General features: G+C 42.8%; 1 protein-coding gene across 5 annotated transcripts in view; it reads right to left on the bottom strand.

The window, feature by feature from the left end:
• LOC146810326 (inward rectifier potassium channel 16-like) overlaps nucleotides 1-25645 on the bottom strand; it is a 415418-nt gene that overhangs the window by 108624 nt on the left and 281149 nt on the right. Inside the window, exon 3 of one of the 5 annotated variants that reach the window (XM_085617324.1) lies at nucleotides 2037-2105. The exons of the other annotated variants lie outside the window; for them this stretch is intronic. The gene's annotated coding sequence lies outside the window, so the exon portion shown is untranslated. The remainder of the gene's footprint in view (nucleotides 1-2036; nucleotides 2106-25645) is intronic. 5 annotated transcript variants of the gene reach the window in all.

Here is a 25645-nt window from a genome sequence, read left to right as displayed (position 1 = left end):
ATGGCCATATGCAAATCAGTCTGACCCTGTGCCTCATGGGAACAGTCCAGCCCGAACTGCCAAGCCATGTCTTCCCTGGACCGGAAACAAGCTTCCTAGGACCGGTTTCTGGCATTTCAGCCGTCTTCAGCCAGGCTTGCTTGAATCAAGTGGCAAAGTAGTATGCCACTGTGCCCACTTCAGGAAGGAAGGTGTGCAATGTATCTTACTAAGCTACAGTGTCGTCTAGAGGGCCCGGAAAAAACTCTCTTTACAGTAGCAACTGTATATTGGTCAACCTCTTCACACACCTGTAGTATATAAATAATTTCAAGGCCAACACCCTATTTGACGGTATTACAATGATTCTATGATGTCATCAGTAATGTCATCAATTATGTTATTTGAGATGACATCAGTGATGTTATCAATTATGTCATTTAAAATGTCATGAGTGATGTGATATGTCATACGAAGTGCATGATCGGAGCGAAAGTTAGAGTTTGCTCAGTAAACTATGACTGGTAAATTTCAGTATTTTTCATTTTAAAGTTATAGTTTTTTATATTATTACAAGGCCTTTAACATCAAATTAACCTTAGTTGTTTTGGTAATTTAGTAAAGTTTTTTTAACCTAAAGCTACATAATATTACCATACCTATCATGTCATTTTAACCTTAGTTTTTCCAGTTTTTTAATGAAAGAATGATCATATTACCGTGCCTAACTATAAAGGCAATTTAACTTTTGTTTTTTCTCAGTTTATTTCAGTTTTTTTACCATATTCACCCACTCCCTCACTAAGCATACCTTTTGATTATAGGGAGTAGAGGTTTGCAGGCAGGGCCTGTCCTGCATCTAGGCCCAGCACCCAAACCCCTATGGAGGCCAAGCAAAGCCTTCTTTCGTGTGAGGTGAGGCCCTGCATCCAAAACCCGGGGACATCCGACCCATTGCCATGTATGGTCTTCAGCGATGAGTGGCATTAGGTAGGCTGCTAAGGTTGGATGCTGGTGTTGGCCTTAGGGCCAGGCTGCTGGCCAAGGTCTGAGCACAAACCCAAGGAGGCCATCCCCTGCTGCCTATGGCCTTTAGCCTTCCACCCAATCCCTCGCAGGCACCCAATCCCCCTCAATGCTCCCCATGGTTGTGCAACATCCGACAGACATCTACCCCTCATTTTTGTTTTCTGTAGGACTGCGGTACTCCAGTGGGACCACACAGGAGGGCTGGGCTGGGTCCCATGGTACCTCACAGGGTCCTCAATGGGTCAAGCTGGAGTACTGTGGAACCTGTGCCGCAATTCTTTTTAATTTCCCCCCAGCAGGGTACCTCTGGGACACCCTCAAAAGAGCCAGAGGGTCAAGGACCCCTACAATGGCCCCTTGTGACTTTCTTTTCTTAACATCAGGGCATGGGGAATGAGTCTCTGTATCTTGTAATAGTAGCTGCAACATTTCTGTTGATGTTGTGGCCAGCCAATCAGATCCTCAGTACCACTGAACTGACCAAAGTGACAGATGGGAAAAAGAGCCCTGTAAACCAATCAGATCACTCTATTTTGTTAATTTGTAGGACCAACCGTCCGGATAACATTTGAACCTTAGTTTCTCAGAAACGGTGGAATAGATTTACACTAAATCACACAAAGCACGCTTTCTAAGAAAAGATCTAGCTTTCTGACAAATTCGGTGTAATTCTGTTCAGCCGTTTTTTCTAAAATACATCTTAAAGTATCAATGAAAAATTGAATGGAAAACAATGCATTTCCCACCCCTCCCCCCCTTTTGTTTTTCTCAGCCCTCACTTGACAGCTCACCCTGAAACATTCCAGAAAGGAACTGGGTGGATGACGTTTTTTGGGAAAGGTTTATGAAAATCCGTCAAACAGAACCAAAGTTATTAGCAAACGCTCTTCTTATGGAAACTCTGACCTAGCTATAACAACACAGTGGTGACCACCACTGTGTAATATTTATATACATATACATAAATAATGGTAAAGGTTAAGTACAGAAAAAATATAAATATATTATTGTTACTTACATATACATACCTGCAAAATAATGTCACATGCGATGTTAGTATAGTGCCGCCGGGATGCGGGATCGAATGATACTACACTCTAAAATAATTTGAAAGAAGTGTCAATGTAGCAGAGTGTGCTGATGTATGCTAATGTGAAGTACAGATATGGCATTGATATTGTGGGTGAAACAATGTTTATCATTGAATTGCACAGAAAGGATACATTATGAAGGGTTGTGATCCATTTACATTTCACTGTAGCCTAGAAACAAAACAAAATGATTCCACATTGGCTAAGAGGAAGCAGATAGAACGTGGAAGCTGTCAATCCAGCACCAAGGCTTTCTATGTTCACACAATGACCTTTGGAAACTTAGACACTTTAAGAGTGTGGGAGGATTATAGGCATAACACATCCCACATGCATGCAATTATGGGCCTAAACAAAGCCAGACATACTTTCCCTTTCATATTCGAGACGTGGATCATGACATGAATCATATGGGAAATGCAACAACAACAAAGTTAATGAATTTCACATGAAGCTAGTGCATTTAAGGCTACCTCCTAAAACTAGGGTTCAGATCACTCTATCCTATTTGTGGCTATAACAAGAAAAAGTGAGAGTTGTCTGTTCAGCTGTGATCTTTATAAAATGAACCTGAGTGGAGTCAACCAAGACCTCGGGGCGTATTCACAACCTGCATATTGTAGTACTGTTGTGGTAATAAAGCAGTACTACAAAATGCTGTTCACAAACCTATGAGTATAAATCTCCAACTCCATCTCTCTTATCTTTTCTATAGGAAGATCCTCACACATGTAAGTTTACTGCTAAGAGCCCGATTATGATGTGGTAGGAAACGGCTCTGACCCTCGGTCGGAGCCATTCCTACGGCATCGTAATAGGCTGTTTGGATTCTTTTCTGACTGACCGATTTTTATGGGGTCGGTCTGGAAGGAATCCGAAACGGATTTTCGAATGGCTTCTGAAGGGCTCGGAGAGCCTGTTTGCCATTCGGAAAGCCTCCAGTAATCCTGCGGGGTGGCTCTTTCCACTCAAGGGATTACGATTGCAGATTCCAACAGCCTTTCTGTGCTGGCCTTTCTGGCACAGAAAGGCTGTTGGAATCCAACTTTGGGGGTCCCCAGCAGTGCCCCCATGGGTGCCCGGATGGTGGCTCAGGGTGTACCTATGTTGCCCCCCTGCTGATCCCTGCACCCGGTGTCATGCACCTCAGCTCTTTACAATGAGAGCATGCATTCCAGTCGAAATGCATGCTTCCATTGTAAAGAATAGGAATGCGACCGAACAGTGTTCGGTCGCACCCTAATTGCTGGTTTGGGACCAAAGACAGGAGGTCGTTCGGTCTCAGTACCCAAATGATGTTGGACCGACTCAGGTCCGTCCAACATCCATAATCAGGCCCTTAGAAGCAAACGTAGGAGGGACTGGGGGAGTGGTTGGAAAAAGGTGCATACTTACTACTGATTGGGAGTAGTTTAAGGAGGAATAATGAGGGGGTTAGGAAGGGTTTGGGATGGGTTTAGAAAGGATCATGCACTCACCAACAAAACAATAAGCCATTACTATTCACAAACTGCACTTCTAAAGTTACTACAGAAAAAAGGGACCCAAAACAGTAGTAAATGATTACAGCTCAGAGCTATAGTAAGTCCAGCACCGCACAAGGCCAACTACTGGTACTTCAACACCCTTTGAAAGAATATATTGGTGGATGGGTCTTGAAATACAACCTCATAGAAATAATGTTAAATTAAAATAAATTATTTAAAGTAGTTAAAGCATAAATAAAAACAATTTGATGCTACAAAATCTAAAAATAAAACAGATGTATTATTTAATTATAAAATATTGAAACCACCTTTTTGAATTTATAAATTAATGTAACATTAACTTTCATGAAAATATAATTGAGTTAGTTTCTAATTAATTCCATGAATCACCATGCATCATTATTAATGCAAAATAATAAAAATATTTTAAGTTGGAGAAAATGCATTTTCATTGAGTTCATATATGTAAATTAGTTAAAGATTTAATTTAAAATTAAGTTAATAGTGATGCAGCATTTTATTTATGTTGTTCTACATTTAAAATTATATATAACATTAATTTACATTAATATTTAACATAAACATATTTTTACTAATTTGCTTTGGAGCTAAATAAACCTTTTTACTTTTCCTTATACCATAAGAGACTCCACAATCTGGTCAAGAGTGTACAGGTTTCTACTTGATGCCCTCAGCATTTCCCTATCCCAATAAAAGTGTTGATGGAAGACTGAAATTGTTAAATAATGATTGTGGTAAGGATCTAAGAGGAGTGAATAGTTTGAAAGAACAGGGCAATTACACAAGGACCTTCATTTTAAGAATGACTGCCCTTCCCAACCAAGAGAAATGTAGAATTTGCTATTGGTGGAGCTCATGTCTTAGTTTTATTAGGAGTGGAAATGTAGGTTAGCTTAGGGTCACAGTTTGAGAAATGAAAGGAACTGTCTGAATACCTAACCATTTCACAACTTTGGGCCTCATTACGATGTCGGTCAGAAAGCATTCTGACCGACTCCCTGCTGGAATCAGTTCCGACCGACTCGGGTTCGGCAAATCCGACCGGCTGATTATGATGTTTCCAAACACCATTAGGTCGAACTCTCATTGACTTCAATGGGAGCCTGTGTTCTGACCAACAACACAGGCTCCCATTGAAGAAAGGGGTGGTTGCAGAAAACCTTGCACCCTGTTGCAGGCACCCCATGGTGCCTGCCACACTGTGCATGGTTGTAAATAGGATCCCATGGGTACCCCCACGGGCCCCAACCAGAGGCCTCTGGGTGAAGAGGGGCCTGCTGAGGGCCCCCAAAGTCAGAATCTGACTGTCGTTTCATGTCAGGCAGACCGATTCAGAAAGGCTGTCCGAAACCGACATGATAATACGTCAGTTGGGAATGTGGTCCATAGAACTGTACGATTCGGCTCCGACCGGCTCAAAGTCTCCAAATGCCAATCGGAACCGATTCGGAATGACCGAACGGTTACCTTTCCATTGTAATCGGTCGGTCGGAAATGTTTCCGAGTTTGTCGGAAACATAGGTTACGACACAGGTTAGGAAAATCCGAATGCAATTCAGAGCCTTTCCAATCTACATCATAATCAGCCCCTAGCTAATACACACTTGCACTCAGAAGGTTGCCTCCTCCATTGGTGCAGGTTTAATAATATTTTTTCAAACTAAGACTGATTTTAAAGTCTGATATCAGACTGCAGTATGCCAGCTCTGTTTGCATGATGGGGACAGATTTTAGTGGATCTGCTAGTGAGACCTTAATGTCATATGCAAACACTGTCAGCTTAACGTCTTGTCTTTTGATGCACACTCTTTTGCCATTCTCCTCATTCCATATGCAATTTGGAGACAACTCAAACTAATGGAGTGTGTGGTGAGTTTATGCCTTTAACTTTGGCCTGGGTGGGCGGAGCTAGGATCCATCATAGCTGCTCGTTGCTTCTACTCTGTTGAAGCCCCGCGTTCAACAAGCGCGGCGTTATGGGGGTCTCCACTACCCACTTCCCAGGTGGACGCCTGCAGCTGTAATTGACCAGATACACAGCAGGCACAGCCCTGAACATTAGTCCTGCCCACAACTCGATCCTGACTTATGGCGACCCTCCATCTGCCTGTGTCCACTTTTGTGGCCTGTCCGCTGTGTGTGAAAAACATCCCTCGGCTTCAGCGGACATGCCGGGTAGTTTGCCTGGAGCCCAGAGGCACCTGTTGCCGAAGATCGGATTGAGCGCCCCCCCCGCGCGAGGCAAAATGGCAGCTCCCACCGCGCTGCCCTCCGTAATGAGAGATGTGTCCCAGCGCGCTTTCAGGGTCTGCGCTACGCCTCGAGCGCCTAGAGACACCGGTGGAGATCTTGTGTCCTTTGTAAGAACTAATGGGAGTCTGACCCTTCCCTCCCTACAAAGCTCTGTCGTACTTGGCACACTCTCGGTGTGGAAAAGGGTCCTAGGATGCCTGACCCCAACATGGCCGACAATGGTGACTTTTTCCCCCTTGCTGAACTTTTACTTACTCAACCCTTCCAGATCAGTGCCTGACCTCAAGAGGACATCTAGAATTCTTTCGGACCATGGCTCCCCCCCACACTACTCTGACAATCCCTGAGTACACATGACCTCTATCCTGACAGTGGAGTCCAGGCATTATGTCTGACGATCGGTGGAGCTGCTCTGTTCAGCTAACCCTCCCCCCACCCATTCTCACTCCCCCTCTCCCCCTTGCCTCTCTACTTGTCTCTCCTTCTCTCCCGTTAATGTGTCTCAGATATTTGATGTAACATGTAATTGTTAGTGTTGTAACTTTGCTGACCTTATGTAAAGCGCTCTGATACCTACGGGTCTAGCCAGTGCTATATAAAACTGTTTAAATAAATAAATAAAAACTTTGGTATGGGCTTGAGAAATTAGATAGTTCACCTACCACCAAGTCTGTCATAAAGGGTTTCAGGCATGAGGCTACTAAAACTCATAAACAGAGTTTCCTCTTTTAATTGTTTATTTTTTGTGAATTACATTAGATATTTTTCTGTGAATTCTCAACTAATGAAGCTCATTGGTTAGCAATGTTTATACAATTAGGGCTATAAAAATTTTCCAGAGGCAGTGTTTCCCAGTATTTATGAACTACATTTAAAAACTATATTTCCATTGTACCAGGACCATCTCTAGCAAGATGTATTGTATAAGGGTCCTCGAATGCTCACAGATAATGAAAATAGCATCTTTGCAAAGCAGGGAAATGTGAATGGTTCCTTGTTCAGTATCTTTTCTTTTTGGGAGAGGAGACAGAGGTTGAGTGTGATTTCAGTCTTTCAACCTGCGCTATACACAGAGAGGTTAGGGAATAGAGCAGCAATATGCCACACACCCTTATAACAACATAGAAGCCCTACTCAAAATCAAAGTACTGTCTCTGGTGGAGTGCACTGCATTTAAACTTAAGGACTCAAATTTGTATTTTCTGTAAATTAGCTGAAAGGGCTAATGGTTTGTGTAAGCTGTAGGTGCAATATTATGGTTCTGGGGCAAACAATTACCAAAAGTCAATGGGGGTTGATTCCCAAACTACATTTTGCAGTACGTTAACTAGTACTACAGTAGCACTACTCATGTACTACAAAATGTAATTTATAGACTTACAGTCAGAGACCACCACCTCTGCTTTGCCCCTATTTTCTATGTGGAAGTCTCACATAATTAATGTGGGAGGGGCAACTGGCAGTGGCTAGAAAATACAGAATACTTACTACTAATTGGGAAGGATTTAGGGTAATTTAAGGAAGGTTTGGGAAGGATGCCCTAATACCAAACACAATCTCAAAAAATAGTCTGATAATAGCAAATTACAAAATACATTTCTAGTGTTACTAGGTCCCTAAAGGGATCAATATATAGGTATATTTACTCCAACCCAGACTTGGAGTGAGTCAAACTTTACATATGGTTAACCACTGGTATTGCAACACACACCCATATACATTATTGAAGGCTGGGAATTATACAAATACCCATAGGAGCAGGTATTACATTAATTGAAGATTGAAAATTATATAATTATTTTTTAATTGAAAGATATACTTTTTTTCTTTAAATCAAATTTAAAAAACCCCAATAATAATTGTTTTTAATTAATTAAATCCATAACATGCTTATTGAACATTAAATAAAAATGTTAGCTAGTGTGAGTAATTTATTTTAATTATTGTTTATACACTTAAATAATAGATTTTATTTATTGTATTATTTAAACACATTTGTTTGAGTAGCTAAAGTATTGTACAAAGTTATTGTATTATTGAGAGGTTAATAAAAAATTCTATCGATTAACATTTATATTAAATATTAAATTAATTCTATTTTGAAAAAATAATAATAAATGTTGGAATGTGGTTCATTAGTAGATGTAGGTGGGGACCTACCACTAGTAGTAAGGCCACAATCACATTATAAGGTCCAGTCAAGGTCTCAATAAATTGTTCCCTTGCACAACCTTTGGTAGCTGGCTACAAGCAGGCAGGCTTAACTTAGGAGACAAGTGTTGAAGGCATTTAAAACAACAATACATTAAATATGTAAGACACAACACACAATAAAAATCCAACCTCACCTTATAAAAATAGGAAATATTTTTATGATTAAAATGAGACCAAAATGACAAACATCCAATATATGGGACCGGCGATATTAACTTTTCAAGAATAAACACTTTGTAGTGCCTAAAACGGCAACAGCGCCACTTTGGGACATCTGATCGCGCTTTACCAGGACAAACTCCAAGTTTCAGGATAACCACAATGGAGCACAGGTCAGATACACTTAGCGGTAGGGATTGGTCAAGTTTTTACCTTCTGACTTTGTCACTTTTTTGGAGCTTAATCTCTCGATGTCGAGCAAGGCTCCTCGTCAGGCCGTGTTTCGAGTCTACAATGGCGTTTTGGCTCATCTCGATGCCTTGGTCAACTCCTGGAAGTCTCATCGATGACAAAATGCTCTGGTGCGGCGGACTTGGGGCCGCCTTATGCTTTACGGGCCCTGCCAAACATATCACAGGTTTTCTCACCACCACAATTTTCATGGTGGTTCGACCACCATGAAAAGTGCGGCAGCGAGGACACAAAGGGCACCCTACAAGTCTCCCTGGTGCCTTACACAATGTGGATGCACACAGGGGGGCACAACATGTGCCCCTCTGTGAGCATGCAGATCAGAACCTGTACTGCAAGGACTGTAGCAGTCCATGCTGTGCAGGCACTGCCTTTGACATACCCATTGCGATGGATATTTCATAGGTAACGCCCTGGGAAACCCAAAGAACTGCCGGCGAGACAGGAGAAAACTCCTAATCTGACGGCCGGTTCAAACATGGGTCCCGCTCCTGCACCGTCAAACTCATAATAAGGCCCATAGTTTCTAACAATGCACCTAGCCTTATCCTTTAAAGTCCAGTTGAAGGTGGTCAGCGTAATTCTTCTTGCTGGAGATGATGCAGGTGGAGCTCTTTTAACCTGTTGCTTTCAGGAAGTTCACTTTCCAAGGCAAGACAAAGTCCTTAGGGCTGTAGTTCCCAAAATGTGCAGCAGGTGCAGTCATTCAGAGTGCAGACCTCTTGGTACAGGCCAGGGTTCCAGCACAGCAGTCCTTCAGTTTCTTTTAGTTTCAGGAAGGGATCTGTGCAGCTCTCCCATATTTATCCAGTGTTCTTGGGTGAGAAGCAGGGGAGCACCCCTGACCAATGGGTAGCAGGGTGCCACCCATAGGTAAGACCACTTCCTCCAAAGTGTGGCATACTCTTGGCCCAGAAAAGCATTATTCCTTTCAAATACAAAATGGAGAAACTCCCTCCTGAAGGTTAACCCACTGGCGTGGCTAAGATTCCCTAACACCCCCGTTCAGCCCCTCTGCTAATTCAATCACTGGGGCTCCTATTTGGCAGAGGTTGCAGGAAGTGGGGGTTGAGCCTGTGTCCTATCATGCCTTTCCCTCTTTGAATACCAGTTTGGCTACCCAGCCACCTTCCTGCCTTTTGCTCTGCAGCTTGGAGATCTTCTCCAACCAGATGTCACTTGCCTCTATGCAGCCCACTTCACACCTCATCAGAGCAGTTTGGCTCAGCCTGCCAAAGGGTAGCCAATCAGGAGGAGCTGCTGGAAGGCTGGATTCTAGTCCATCAGAAAAAAAAAGTTCTATAACTTCTTTTCTGTGATAGTTATTAGAAATCTAACCTTGGCAAGTTGTTGGATGTATTCTAACTATCATTTTAATACTTTGAAGTATATTTTTAGCTGCCTCCTGTCAATATGTATATATTAAAGAGTCCCCATGTTAGCCAAAGGAGCCAATGTGCTTCAAAGGAGAAAACCAAATTGGCAGTTTTTCCCTGACCAGGGCATATAAATCATATTTTATAATGTCCTGCTTATAGTTACAAGACACCCTACCCCTGGAGCACTTAGGGGAGACTTTATATGTAAAAATAAGGTAGTTTAAGACTTAAAACGTAGCTTCAATCCAAAGTCAAATTTGCATTAATTTACTTTTAAAAGCAGCCTTCAAAGCAGGGCTGCCTTTAAAATGACTGCAGGCAACAAAACAGTGCACACATTAGTGCATTCATTCTGCTGCCCCCCTACACCTACATTTCCTACCATATACTTGAGACATAAAGGTAGGTTGTCATACCAATTGCAATTACACCTAATTACCATATACATTTTATGGTTAGAAGAGCCCAGGTCACAATCAGAGTCAGTTACCACCAGTAGCAGGCAAACAAATGGGAGGGATCAGGGCAAAAAGTATGACTTTCTCACAATAAATGTTAATAAACCTTTCCTGTAGGGAGGTCTCCACCTCAATGACAGACATATCAGCAAAGTCCTTGAAACTTACCATACGGTTTTAAAGTAAAATGCATTAACTTTGCAGTCCAAAGACAACTTGAGGTGGAGACATGTTAGTCTGCACCCAGGTGTAAATCTCCACTTGTTAATGACTAACAGCCCAAAAAGTAGATGGTTACACCTGCGTGCAGTAGTAAATGTACACGACTAAATATACACCTGTATGTTATTTACCCTTGAGATTCAGTCCATTGTTTTAAAAACACGATGAAAACAAAAGAAGAAACATGCATCCAAAAGAAAAGAACAACCCCTCCCCCACCAACCAATGCTTTCCTCACCTCTTCTATCAGTACAGAAGTCAAAATAGCTATTTGTCATTTTGGAGGATGTTATCAGACACTTCATAAAAGACTTTCTAGATTAGCATATTTTTTTATCTAAATGTGTGGTTTGCCCATTTTAGTATTCATCATGCTCCATGAGCAGAAGGATGGGTCAACGAGGCTGTCAATATAATGGATTCACTTATTTGGCCTTTCACCTGGGGCGGATAATTGCAGATCTGCTCCATGAATGGGTAAATGCACTCTCAATGTTTCTAACGATATTGACATGAGGGTGTTGGTCTAGTGAGAATTTGGTGGCTCCTCATAATGTAATAGAGGGAGAGAGAGCTGAAACAGGGAAGTGTAGTGTGGAGGAGACAGGGAGCAACATGTGCAGAGGTCTGAGGGTTATGCGGAGATGGCAGGAGCACTGTGAAAGTGACAGAGAAAACAGGACAAATGTGAGAAGTAAAAGGTTGCAGAGGAATCAGAGTGAGAATGGCAGAGAAACAGCGGGAGCACATTGAGAGGGAGTCCTAGTCTGAGATAAAACAGGGTAGACAGCAGGAGGAGTCTGGGGGGGCAAACTAAATGGCATACAGTAGGAGCAGAGTGACAGGGAGATGTGTGAGAGTCAACTAGCAAGATAAGGCAACATTGTGCCAAAGTGGCAGCTGGCATAGTACTAGTAGAAAGGATGAGGGACAACCTGGGTGGTGTGAAAGAGTAGTGTCGGAGGGGAAGGAATAAAATAATACTAAGATCTGTGCAGATGAATTTTGGATTCTATGTAGCAGGCACACAGGATAGACAGGAAAGGAGGAGGGTAAGAGAGACAGCATAAGAAGAGAGACTATGAGTAGTCGAACAACAGGAGGGGCACCTCTAGAAAAGACAGGACAGGTGAGGAAAGAAGTATAAGAGGAGACAAGAGAGAGGTGGGCAGGAGAGAGAGACAGCAGGAATAGTAGTGGGAAGAGTAAGAAGGAGCAGTATACTGGGGAGACAGAATAACACTGCACCATCTCCTTTGCTGGAGAGAGATAGCATGAATAGCAGTGGCGGTTCCTCTGCTAAGGCAGAGGAGCGTCGCCCCACTGCTTTTTAGTAGTGAAATAAAGGAAATATAAAAGGATACTAACTTGCAATATTATCATCTTATTTTGTTTTTCTGTGGCAGTTTTACAGGGCTGCTCTAACCATCACTCTGACCATCAGGAAATGTGTCACCTCTGGGCAGTCCTTATACCTCCAGGATTTCTACGTGCACACTTCTTCCTGGGCACAGCCTCCTTCTCCAGTATACATCACTCTCTTAATCATGACCACTGACCTTTTTTGAGGCCCCATTACAGCTAATATGTTTGGGGGCCATCTTGGACTAGGTAGGAAGATGTGTTCAAATCTGTGGATTCCAGTTAAAACCAGAAACTCAAATGTTCATTTTGGTTGGTTTGCAATCAGTCGTTTTCACTTAAAGCTGAAAACCAGAAAGCCGGCTCATACATATTTTTATATCTTCATTAGTAGGAGATATAGACCTATAGAAGCAACATTGAGTAAGATCTTTGCCCAACTTATGGATCAACAACACTGCCATGTCTAGAATAGATGATTCCGAATGCATTGAAACGTATTGTTGGGCTCAGTATCCATCGGAGCCTGGAAATGTGTCGGTTTTCTAATAAAATGCTCACATCTTTTTAACGGGAGACCTTGCTATTAAGGGGCCTTTCATGATGGTCAGAAACCTTTCAGCTGAGCTTGTATTTAGGTATTTCTCTGCTTCTAAGGTTTTCCACTGCTTCCTCGTCATACATGGTTTGGTAGAAAGTTTAAAAGGCACGTGCTGATGTCCCGTCTTTTATCAGAGCTGAGAACTTCACGTTTTTTGTAACAACACCTGTTTCCCTTATTTATGGTAGCCAAGAGCTTATTGACATTGGCTTAATATTTTTGTTTGGTACTGAGGACGGCATACTATGTAGATCCAGGGCCCAAATTTGGGTTCTGAGTGTCAGTATCTTTTGACAGACTTCCGTCAATGAATGCATCTAAGTTTAGTCGAGAGGGTTTCTAGATGTTGCTCTAGACTTGTTCTGTTTTCATCCTTTTATCAGACAAGCTGCTGTGCAAACACCACTCAGTACCATTTTGAGTGCGTCGCAAAGCACTGATATCGTTAAGTCCCCTTAGTTGATTTCAGTCATAAAGTTGTGGATACTGACTCTGGTGCCTTTGTGAAACACATGGTCGTACAGAAGGATGTCATTTAGCTTCTAGGTGTTCCCAGGCCACTGAGGTGAGGGCCAGCATTGGTGTCAATGTGATTTGGGTCACGAGTAATGTGACCTATATCTGTGTTTTGGATGTGTTACAATAACCTATCATAAATTAATGCAATCGAGCATAGGTGTCGTGCAGCTGAGTAGAATGGCGTGTCTACATCTTCCATATGTGCTTTAACTCCCGGCATCCTTTAAAATGATCTCTGCCAGCCACTCTATAAATTCTTTACAGGTCAACCCACTCTCTCCAAACCTGCGGTGTGAGCAATCCTTGGTTCCCACCAAGGCTGTATTAAAGTCTCCCTCTATCACTACCTGTACCTCTGCGATAGCACAGCCCAGACTTCAGAAAGAGCTGTCTGGAGGAAGAGCTCTTGCATCCATTTGCATTGACGTTATGGCTTAGGTACTATCACCTATCCACACCACTATACTCAGACTTCTGCCACTTTGCTGAGTACAACTTTTTTGACAGTACCCTGGTATCGATGACTGTATAAAATTGCCTTCCCTACTCTCTTCAAATGGCCGATGAGAAGTATTAATTTGGAAAACATTTTGATTGCAAATTGGGATAATCTTTTTGAGAAGATGGATTTATTGAATAAAATATCACCTTGCGAAGTTCTCAGGGAGTTGAGGATTGCCAAACATTTTGCTGAGTTAGTCAGATCCCTAACTTTAAGGCTCACTATTGTAATCATTTAATTTTGTAGGAAGAACGTTTCTTAGCTTGGGGTTTAGGTATTTATCCCCCCCTCCCTGAATTGGCAATGACTAGCATGGACACCAAAGTACTTCCTATTCTTTACCCTGCCCAATATTGCCCCTTATTACTTCTGGAGCACTATGTGGTGTTATTGGGGTGACACTTGCGTCCATTTCATTCTTTCTCATCTGCTATGTTTGGTGGTTCCTCCTCTGTGTTGCTTTTTGGCGGCTGCTGCTCTTTTTACCCTTTAGAAGGACCTCCCCATAGCTTTCTCAATGTCTTAGTTAATGGGTAGCTCCCCTATCTAGCCTCCCCTTTTGTTCCCTTCCTAATAGAGACCAAGGGCCATGTTTATAATTATTTCTTGTAATGCAACGCAGAAAGGCACTTTCGTGTACTGCGCTGGGTGAAAGGAAGAGGGCAGGAATGGACTATAAATATCAACCTATGGCGCATTTGTGAACTCTGCATTCCCTACTGCACACACTGCAGCCTAGCGCCAACGCAGGCACCCTTTCACCATGGGGCAAGGGTGTCTGCATTACAGGCAGAATTGCTTTTGTGCAATAAGGGATACTTTCCTGACAAAACCTTCCTTTAAAGTGTTTTTCCTCTTTCTACTTGTGCTGCAGAATGCAGCACATGTTGGAAGAGGAATAAATTCGAAGACGTAAACACATTTATCCTCATTACACCTCCCCAGGGAGGGTGTAGCATTCTGACATTTTGCCATGTCTACCAATATTGGTAAATCTGGGAATGCTTTAGAATCCATGGGCAGATGCGTGGGAACACCCACGCTCCACCCATGGAGAGCCTTCCTGGGGCAGAATAACGCAAGTCAGCGACTTGCACTGTCTTGCAGTACTCCAGATTTACCAAGACACGCAGGGACATGCAAGTTGGCCGTGCTTGGCTTGGTAAATCTCATCTAGGACCATATTTATCATTATTTCAAGCACCCCAGAAAGACACCTTGCGGCGCTGTGTGAAAGTGAGAGGGCAGCAATGTGCCTCAAAATATCAAGATATGGTGCATTCCTGCTCTCTTCCTGCGCTTGAGCACAAACTGCTACCTAGCGCCAAAGTGGCCACCCTTGCACCTTGGTGCAAGGGTGCCTGCGTTACAGGCAGGATTGTTTGGTGCAGGAAGGCACACCTTCCAACACAAAAACAATCCTTTGAGGCTTTTCCTCTTTCTATGTATGATGCAGTACTGTAATGGCGGGATATAACAAATTTTGCATAACAAGCACAACACAGATTTTCAGAAATTACGCAAATTACACAAGTGTAGTTTAGATTTCACCCTGGCTTACCACTATTACGAGCAAGGTATGGAGGGGAACTCAGCCATATTACACGGCCACAAAATAAATGTTCAGAGTACTACACACTATCACACACTCAAGTTGTTTTTTCAGCACCTACAGTGCCTTGAATTACTGAAATGCATGGATATGATTATTTATAGCATAATTTGTTTTGTATCTCAAAACTTGCATATACATTATGATGTAGAACATATTTTACATATCATAAACATGTTTTGTTTCAGTCATACCATTGATATAACAAGAAATTGGTCGCTCTTAGCTCATCATTAGGAGTGGCTTGGCAAAAATGTGCGATAATACCGCTCCTCGTATTATGGCCCCTTTTAAAGGCCAATAAAAAAACATTAGAATTTCTGCATCCACTTCTGAAGGAAACCCCAGAATTCTGGCCCTTTTTCCAGAGGCATATTCCACCAGGTTTGATGGGGTGTGGCTTTGTCCCCAGCATCACATTGTGTATTATCGTATGCAGTAATTGCACTTGACTCATAATCTAGATTTCGCAAGAAACTCCAATTTGCCCTCAAACTGGAATTGAGATCAAAGAGGTAATGAGGACCGAGGTCCTCATTACAAGTTTGCCAAAATTTGGTGGTGGATGCTGAGGCTCCAGAATCTGGATTCTGGCAAGTATCCTGTACCACATTTTGGATATCCTGAGTTTTGGACCTGTATTTGGGAATAAGTACACCGACCCAGGAATAATCAGTCTTTTTTCACGTGTTTTTCCACGTGTTCCGTGTACAAATCTGCTGGCAATATGTGCCTGCTCAGAGTGGAAAATGTCATGTGGAGTGTTGATTGGGCTCAGGGATTGGAACTGGCCATAGCAGAGTAGAGGCTGTTCAGAGGGAGCAGTGTCTGCGTCTCCCAATATGTGCTATGGGCAAGGGAGAGGCATTCACCCGGGCTCTGCCATCGACCAGGGTCTGTGTTTCTCCCGGTAGGGTAAGGTAGGTGGAGTCCAGCTTACGATTCGCGTATATGCCTAAAGTCAGACTACAGGTACTCAAAGGGACATTTTCAGTTTCAATTCAACATTGCTAACAATCTAATTTGTCACATTGCTATTGCTATCACAAGAAATAACATGCAATTGTTAACTGAAGTCCCCATTGTTAACTGTGTTCCTGAAATATGTATGTACCTATAACCATAAAAAGCAATGAACAGATTTAAAAAAAAGGGAGTCATGGTCCATGTCCTCCAGAAAGAGAGCATAGTGTGCTACCCCATCTGCTGCGGGAGTGAGGATGGGCTGGACTTATAGCTTGTCCTCTGCCCCTGCTGCATTTTCACTGAGTGCACAACCGCATCCGGTGAGACTGGGCCAGGTGTGGGCAGGCCCATAAATATTGGGTCTGGAGTTTGCTGACCCAAAATTATCAGAGTGGCGAGTGGTGAAATTCCCCACGGAGTGGAGTATTCCATTGCTACAGGTGGCATAATCTACTCATAATGTGAGACTTGTTAAAACGTGTGGATAGATACAGAGAAAGCAATTACACTATTGCTTTACCCCATAGTACCCTTGTTTGCATATATTTGTGGAGTAAGGGGGTGTGCAGGAGAGGCCCATGCAGGTAAGAGCAGCGGGACGGGTTGGGAGGGTTGACAGACTACCATGAGGGGAAATTAAATAAATAATTAATTTTCCTGTGTCGTTGTCTGTCGAAATCCCCCCTCCACCCCACACACACACACTAGGCCTCACCACTCTTGCCTGCACGGGCCGCTGCTGGAAGTGTGGCATAGACTGAGGAGTTATTCACAGCTCTATAGCGGCCAGACAATTAAGCATTAATGAAGTGATCCCTGGTGCCACATAGCCTGAGCTCATTTGTACTCCAAGAGGGCAAACTAATGGGGAGATATTCGAAAGAGTTTTCAATAACGCAGTTACCCTTCAGTTTTTTCCCACTCTTCTGGACACTGAACCCTCTAAACACCACATCCCTAATTCCTGACAGAGTTGAGCTGTTTCTCTCTCTCTTTTGTGGCGTGCAGCGCAAGCACGCTTCACGCATTCTTTCCAGACACAATTCAATTTGTTTTGCTTACACTAGCAGAAGCAGACAGTACAGGAACGGATTGAAATAGACCCTTGGAAAACAAACATTCCGCTTTTCATCGGGGTTTGATGGTGGTGGTGTTTGGCAGAAATGTGCTCATTGTGTCATGGATTACAATTTTAGCCACATTTTTCAATTTCCGGTTTGATGAGCCTGATGAGCTTGTGGTTTGGTCGTAAATATGCACGATAGTAGATGAATATGTTCACATATGTCCGACATTCAATGTTTGCGATTAGTAATAGCCATCAAAGAAGAATATGTTTCATTAGGAAAAACTTTGCAATCTGCCAGAGATTTTGTTCAATAACCCTGACTGGCGCCTCAAGTGAATGTAGTCTATGAAACTTCCGTTACTGGTACTTGTACATTTGGTGGCCAGTATTGCATCTGGAAAGTCCATGATTAGCCATTTAATTAGGCGCCATTTCCCATTTTCAAGGCACTGAAAGTGACTAATGCAATATGTGAGCGACAATTGAACAAACTGATGCACGAAGAGGACTGAGCAAAAACACTACTACATACATACGAATGTAGATTTTCTTTTATTTAGGATTTTTTTGATTACCTGAGACTGGCATGAAAGACAAAGCTGTCTCTAGAAGTCCTAGATATCAGGACAGTTACCAACTTTTTTTTTTTTTACCCCAGCTTAAATATTCCTCTCAATATAGAAACTCTTATAATCATCATCCCACCAATTTTCGGGTGGTGGACATCGCCTGCCCCTTTCTATCTTAAAAAAAGGTTTATGTTTGCCCTTGACAGGAGTAATTCTCCAACGTTTTTCAAAGTAGTAAGGAGTCAGAAAATAGCCAGTGATGACCCACAGATGTGTAAGTTTTTGGGTGTGCACACTCATCATATACATTCCTATCCTAAAGGCCCAAGTATCCAATAACTGCAGCAGAGCAGATATAATCACACATAAATGTCTGCGTGACCTGCACTAGTAAATCAGACTATTTGTGCACGCATTAAAAAATGAGACAATGAGTTTTTTTATATGGACACCGACCTTTGTTGGATGGAAATACTCTGAGGATATGTTGGAAACAAGAGATCACTTCCAGAACGTTTTTTACCAACACATGTTAGTCAGCTGTATGTGGTAGCGTGTGTGACTGTAGGTGCCTCAATCGATGGGAGCAACTAACAGATTATTCACAGAAAAAATGCATAAGGTTTTTCAGCTAGGTTATTAAAGGGACCACTGTACATATTTTACAACTAGTTTCCTAACTTCAATATGCATTATTATCATGTCATTGCTGAGAATTATGCCACAGAATATGTTAATAGTATTGGGCTCAAAGTGTATCTACTTTCTTGTATGTTCCATGAAAGGGCTGGCCCAGGCTCTCTTAGAGTCTGTATCCAATGACTATAAGACAAAAAAACAAATGATATGCAATTCTTCTCCCATTTTTTGTTTTGTCCTTGTGTATAATGTATCAAAAACACATTTTGGTCGGTCAAAGCTCAGGCGTGCCAAAACATTGCAAGATCTTGAGACACAATGAATGTAAAGTAATTTTATACTTGGGAGTAGAACTAGAACCTCTGGATAATAAAACATGCACAACATAGAAAGTTCTGAAGGTTTAACTAACACGTGTAAAAACTTTTTATAAACATATAGGTCAGGAAACAACGGTCCTAGACTTTTTTAAAGCTACAATTCAGCTATGAAAAACATTCATTAGTTAAAGGGCATCTGGTACATATAGAATTAGCATTGTATCATTAATGTACCACCATTTTCTTTACAATGCAAACAAGCATATCCTCAAAAGACACAAAGGCAGAACATATCGCTCCAATAATGACTGTTTATTATTTAGTTACTTTTATAACAGATCACCATGTCCAATGCTCCAAATAGAGAAAGAGGTTGCTCCAACCAAGGGGAGTGTGAAAAAGGAAAGTGCTCGTCAGTAATAAAGGAAGGGAATCCAAAAGGCAAATTCAATAACCAATCAATTACACATTCTGGTATCCTTAGTAAAACTGGTCGTGGTTCATAGTGGCAGAGGATATAAATTACCCTCATTGCACCAGGGTCTAAACGTCGACACTCTCCCCCAGTGGGCCTGTACGTGATATCATCCCAGACCTGCCTTTTCACAGATGAATGTTCTCTGTGCGTCATCAGAAAATCATGAAATGAATATTTGTAAATCCATAAGGGACAGGCCTAGCTGTACAACTGGTGCCACTATGAACCAAGACCAGTTTTACTAAAACTTCTCTATTTGGAGCATTAGATATGGTGATCTGTTATAAAAATAACTAAATAATAAACAGTCCCTATTGGAGCGATATTTTGTGCCTTTTGAGGATATACTGGTTTGCATTGTAAAGAAAATGGAGGTACATTAATGATACAATGCTAATTCTATAAGTACTGGATGCCCTTGGACTAATGAATGTTTTTCATAACTGAATTGTAGATTTAAAGAAGTCTAGGACCATTGTTTCCTATACCAATACCATATGACTAATACCTGGGAATTCAAAGTAGTCTGTCCATATGAGGCATTTGTACATGGGAGTACATGATGATAATGACAAGCTGATATTTTAAAGGCAGTTTTAGTTTTCAAACATGGGGTTTCTTCTGGAAAATTGAGTTTGTTTGCCCACAGTGGAAAGTAGTATTAGATAGAATAATGTGCATTTTCAGAAACTGGTGAAATGATAATTTAAGCTGAGCTGGGGAGACGTACTGCTGTGCTTATGTCCTTTGTGCCACTGGGCATGTCAAGATTTGAATGTTACTTCATAAGTCAAGGGGAGGCATTTAATACTGAAGAACTTTTTCCCAGCATTTCTGCTGGTAACCGCACTTAGTATACTTGGGTGGTAACTACCGAAAATCTTGCTTTGGGTGGTCATAGTGTAGTCACTATTTTACAGGTATACAATTTGCTAGTAGCTCGGGAAGACTTTCCTCGAGCAGAAGTAGCTCTCACTACAGAAGAGGTTGGAGACCCCTGATCTAGTTCAAGTGGAACAAGTGAAAGTACTTCTGCATCTTGGGTTAAGTGGTCAGAAGTGATGTTTCTAGATTGCAGTGCTCCGAGGAGCATGTAAGTGGCTCCAGGATATAAAATCCCATTCATTCAGAGGAAGTCCATATGTTGCTCTTCATCCTATCATTCACCCAGGGGGTACTCCGTAAGTTGGAGCACCCCGCTCACCACTCACTTTTTTTTCTCATCCATTCAAAGATTAATTAGGCTGTTTCGTTTATATTGTCTATGCCTGTACCCTGTTCAGAAGGCAACGGGGCATGCAGGGGCTACTGAGCCCAACCGTGAGGGTCGAGGCCTTTTACTCCTGATGTCCTGTGGTCTGGCCCACCATGGGTTCTCAACAACAGGGCCAAGTACCCCTTCTGCACTTGACTCTCAGTGGTAAGCGTGGTCAAGCAGTCCAAGGCTCCCTTGGAGGTGAGATGTCGATACAGAGTAGTGAGCAACTTAAAATGTGCCCATGAGCAGCAATAAATCATTGTTCAGCCAAACGCTCATGAGAAGCATTTTATTTCTATAGCTACCCACAAAGAAAGAATACGACATTCACAAACAATTACACAGCTCTACCCTTGAGGGAGAAGCTCTAGTATTCCTGTGGCAGATCCTTGTCCCATTCACTCCTCGTGGTAGCGATCGTGGCTATTCCCCATTTGCTATTTGTAAAATCCAGGGTATGTCCACTCCGACTTAGATTCAAAGTCAACAGTGTTCAAATGCAAATGAACTTAAATTAGAAGCTACTATCACCGGGGCTGTCAGACCCAAAACAAGTCTTACCCTCACCAGCAGGTGTGGATTGCCCTGAGCTCCGGAGTTCGCCCCATCAACAGGTGCTCACAGCAGCTGCAGCCAAGTTCGGGTACATTGGCAGCAGGCAGCTCAGGCAGCTGCACTCAGCGGATGAAAATTCTCTCACTCATGGTAGCACTCCTGAAGCAACCAGCGGCATCATGCAGCTCCTCCTCGGGGGTAAGTGTTCCTTCAGCTCCTGGTGGGGGGAGCCAATGATGATCCTGTCTTTGGGCTCTCGCCCATGCGAAGGTGCATGGAAGCTCCCACTGTATCCTTTCTTCTCTGGCAGGGTGGAAAGATCAAGTCTCAGCTCTTGGTGTTCCTGGTGACCCCCTGTGATATAAGGGATCACTGCAACTCACTGTCCACGGGCTCCACCCTTACAGTACAGCAGTCTTTTCCTCTCTGACTCCTCCTGGCATACAGGGTCACGGCTACCAAACAAGAAAGACTTTAGCCCTTACCGCATGGCAGTCTTTTCTTGGACAGTCCCTCCTGGCATACGGGGTCACTGTACCGCTACCACACAAGACTTATGCCCTTACCACACAGCAGCCTTTCACATGGGTAGCTTCATGGCAGCCCCCTCCTGGCAGTCCTGCCCATGGACAATGACCTTACTGGTGCAGCAGCTATTTCATCTCACCAAGCATTGGGAGTCCATTTGACAGGGCTCCTCATTGGACCTCACTCCCTCCAGCACTTTCCTCTTCCTCACAGTTTACACTGGACTTGCAAGCAGGCAGGCACTGGTGCTCCAGGCTCCATGGCAGGTGGTCTCGGACTTCCTGGGTGATGTCCCATCACCATGCAGGGAGACTTGCAGGCCTAACCCTCAGTCCTGGTTGCAGGAAGAAGTTTTGCAGAGCTTTGCCTCCTCACTGCTTGGCAGATGGCAATATTTGGAGTCTCAACATACCCTTCTTATAGTTCATTTCCAGACACCAAATGTGGTTTAGGGTATGAGTCTTTGAAGTTTTATGAGGGGTTCTGCTTTGAAGTACATACTCCTAGGCTCCCTCTTCCTCATGAAAAGAAATCTGTCATGGCAAGTGTGTCCCCAAAGCTAATAGTCCCATAACACAGACCATGGGAGTGTCTAGCGTTCACACCTGGATGTTAGCCACAGTGATATGTGCATCAAAAGGTTAGCACAAGGACCCCAGCCCTACTCTTCATGCTTCTCTTATCAGCCCCCATCTCATTTCTGAGATGTGCCCAGGCCCCTTCCTTGTGAGCTGTCACTGGGCTTGGTACTCTCCTCTCCAGTGTGTGCCCTACCCACAAATCTGTTTGGGGGATCTCTCTACCTATTCTTTATGTTTCACCAGGCAGGCCTGGGTCTCCCAAAATGGAACCCATGGCTCTCCATGCATTTTATATCATTTACAGGTACACATACATTCTGTGCATGGATACAGCATACACACACTGCACAGTACTGTAGCCTCTATACACTGTTTCATTCAGAGGCACACAACGGGGACAGAACCAGGATCAGAAACAGGTCAGGCTCCCAGAGGAACAACACTGCGAAATCCAAACGATACGACGAGTGTACAGATGGTAATCCACCAAAGAGATCCGATTATCAATCTATCCTCGCATGAACTCACCCAGGTTGAGACACGGATCCTCAATGAATGTCTGTCATTCGTACCAAAAATGTATCCCAACAAGTTCGTTGTCCAACAAAACTACATCGCTTCTTCAGGAAGATTCGCTTGAGGTACCATTTCAGGAACTCTGGCATGTAATATGTCGCTCTAATACACAGAATGCCTTAAAAACTCGACTTATTTTAGAGGGCTATTTTGTGACATAGGTATTACCTTTTTCAGCCACAGGTTACTCGTCAACCTGGGCCCTTACATTTTGAATACCTCGATCATCTCTAAGAAGTAAGTTTGTTGTCTTGGAATCTTTATATATTCTATATCTGTTACCCTTCAGTAGCCCTAGGAACAGAGGTCCTAGTATCCTGCCTCCTCTCTCTTTTCATAGGAGCCTACCAGCCCAGCTTTTCTCAAATACAGCCCGAAGCAATAGAGCCGTCTCTACTGGTAAATACCCATGACATTTGTATATATAAAAAAATCTCTTTTTTATTTACACACCACCCAAATAACCTTATGTCATTGTCAGTAGGTGTCAAACCCCCCCCCACCCTCACCTTTGTCCTGATGAAGACCCCGCCCACAATGCGTGAAATTGGCTGTTCCGTTTAGGGGTCGAAATGTCGACACTTCTGTATTTTTATGCCAGACAAATATGACAGAGAATGTTTATCTGTAAATGTGTTATGACTTGACATTTAATGATTGGACAGTAACACTGTCGGGATAGTTTATAATTATCTTATTGATGTATATATGTATGCACCACTGTCCTTTTTCACAATCCTTCCTATACACCTACCACCTCACTCCTCTGTGCACCTGTTTTTAAAGAATATACCCAGTTAGGATTTGTTTTCCATTGTATGAATTGATGTATTCAAATACTGTGATTCAATTAAAGCAGACCTATTGTTAGAAGGAATAAATGGTGGTGTTTGACTTTGATTAGATGCTATTGATTAATACGCTTTATCGATTTTTCTATTTCATTTGATTTCCACTGGGACTTATTCTTTTTGTACTACGATCACTACAGTGTGGGCTGCAACTAGCACATTCATGTTGCTTAACACCTGGCAAAGGACGTAGCCTTCCACCACTAAGAAGGTAGCGCTTTGGGCACCACCCCAACAAGACCGCAATCTGTGAGACAGGCCTATGTCATGGCGCACACTCATGATCTGTGTTCACCTATGACAACAAAAATTAGCATTAGGGATTCAGATATCAGAACAGTTGGGCACTCAGGGCAGAGGTGCAGGTCTATTCCCATGTAGAGGACTTTTCCTTCCTAACAGTCTATAAAGTGTATTCGTTAAGCATATTCCTGTAATGTTCGTAATTTATCTCTCTTTTTGTTCTCAGGAGGATAGGCTGGGTTGGAGCCCCCTATTTTGCTTTCAGTATTGTGAATTATAGTTATTGAAGGTTATTACTAGATCATTTCCAGGATGCACCCCAATGGTCATAGTCTCTCTTTCCAGGAGGAATCAGTCTCATACCCCTGACTTTGTCTGCGTCTCATTTGATCTATGGTATGTTAGGAGGCATTGTTATTGACAATAACCCTGGACGACCCCCCAGAACGGTACTCAGGTAGCTGCAGCCCCTCCATTAGGGCAGAGGAGCGCTGCCCCGCTTGTCACCAGCCAAAAATTATCATTTTATTTTAATCCTCCTGAACCTGCCCCCAAGTCTGTGATGAGTCTTGGGGGCGGGCCCAGGAGATGTCATGTGGTTGGCACTGCGCATGAGGTGATTGGGTGTTTGGCTGGCCGTTGCAGGCCGGCCAAACACCTTATGCACAGTGAAGCTTTCTCCAACCGCAGCTGCATTGCTGGGGCTGGAGAAAGCAGGTACAGGCGCCCAGTCTGCCTGTGAGCGCAAAGTTGTAGCGCTCAGGCCAATCCTGATGCTGCTTTCCGGCAGCGTCATGATTGGCCGCAGTGCAGTCTGGGAGCCTGTCCCAGAAGCAGGAAATGTGGGATGGAGTGGATGGCGGAGGCGGCGGCAATCAGGTAAATTTATTTATTTTGCCCACCTAGAAATCCCCTCCCCGATGCTGTCCCACCATGTCCACATTATCTTACCCAACTGAGATTTCAGCTGGTTCATTAGCTCAGACAGTTCAATGATCTATGCAGTAAGATGTTGGTTCTTACAAGACAGCATTGAGCATCTCACAAGATGGCCGGCATACGACTGTGCTTGTTGATGCATTGTTCTCTATACTATTTTGCAAGGAGCTTTTACTTGAGAACACCTAAGAACTTTATTATAGAGCTGAGGTATGTTTTGCCTTTCCAAATAGATTTTCTGTTCCAGAAGATTCTTTTTAAATTGAGTAATTATTTTCCCTTCTGTGATCTTCTCTCTCTGAGTGTCTTTTTAGGCTCAGGCTACATGTGCAATTTTATTTAAAGGACGCATGGTCATAATGGTAACAGTTTACATGTCCTTTGTAATTTAACATTCTGGCTGCTTAAATTTCCATCATGAATCAACCATATTTGAAAGCAAAGTGTGAATCGATGTCAGCAAAAGTTGTTTTTATCTTAAACAGTAACCTTTACTCCCATGAGCAGACCTTCTGTGTTATTGTGAATTATGTGGGTTATGGGACTGCAGCAGCTGCATTGGTATCTGAACACATAATGGGACATGTCTTTGAAGGCCTGGTGGAAGCTAACGTTTAACGTACATTGAGGAAAGAAGGATCATGAACAAGGTGGAGATCTAACCAACTGCAGGGTGTCTGATGACAAGCAATTGACTCCTGGATGGCTGACCATGTATTCACTGACAGCCTGATTCACAAAGTTAAACGTACCCTTTTGTGTACGTTCACGATTGTTTGTAATTCACAAAGGGTTCTACGAGTAACATATTTACAAGCTCCATGCATAAAAAGACCTATGTTTTTATGTGCGGAGACTCTATACTCATAAAGATACTACTCGTAAATCCCTTTGAGAATAGCAAACAATCATAAGTGCACACAGAAGTTTACA

This window comes from Triturus cristatus, chromosome 7 (assembly GCF_964204655.1).
Source record: "Triturus cristatus chromosome 7, aTriCri1.1, whole genome shotgun sequence".
In the NCBI taxonomy this organism is placed as follows: Eukaryota; Metazoa; Chordata; class Amphibia; order Caudata; family Salamandridae; genus Triturus; species Triturus cristatus.
The sequence above is the reverse complement of the archived record's forward strand: the minus strand, read 5'-3'. Positions and strand labels throughout refer to the sequence as shown.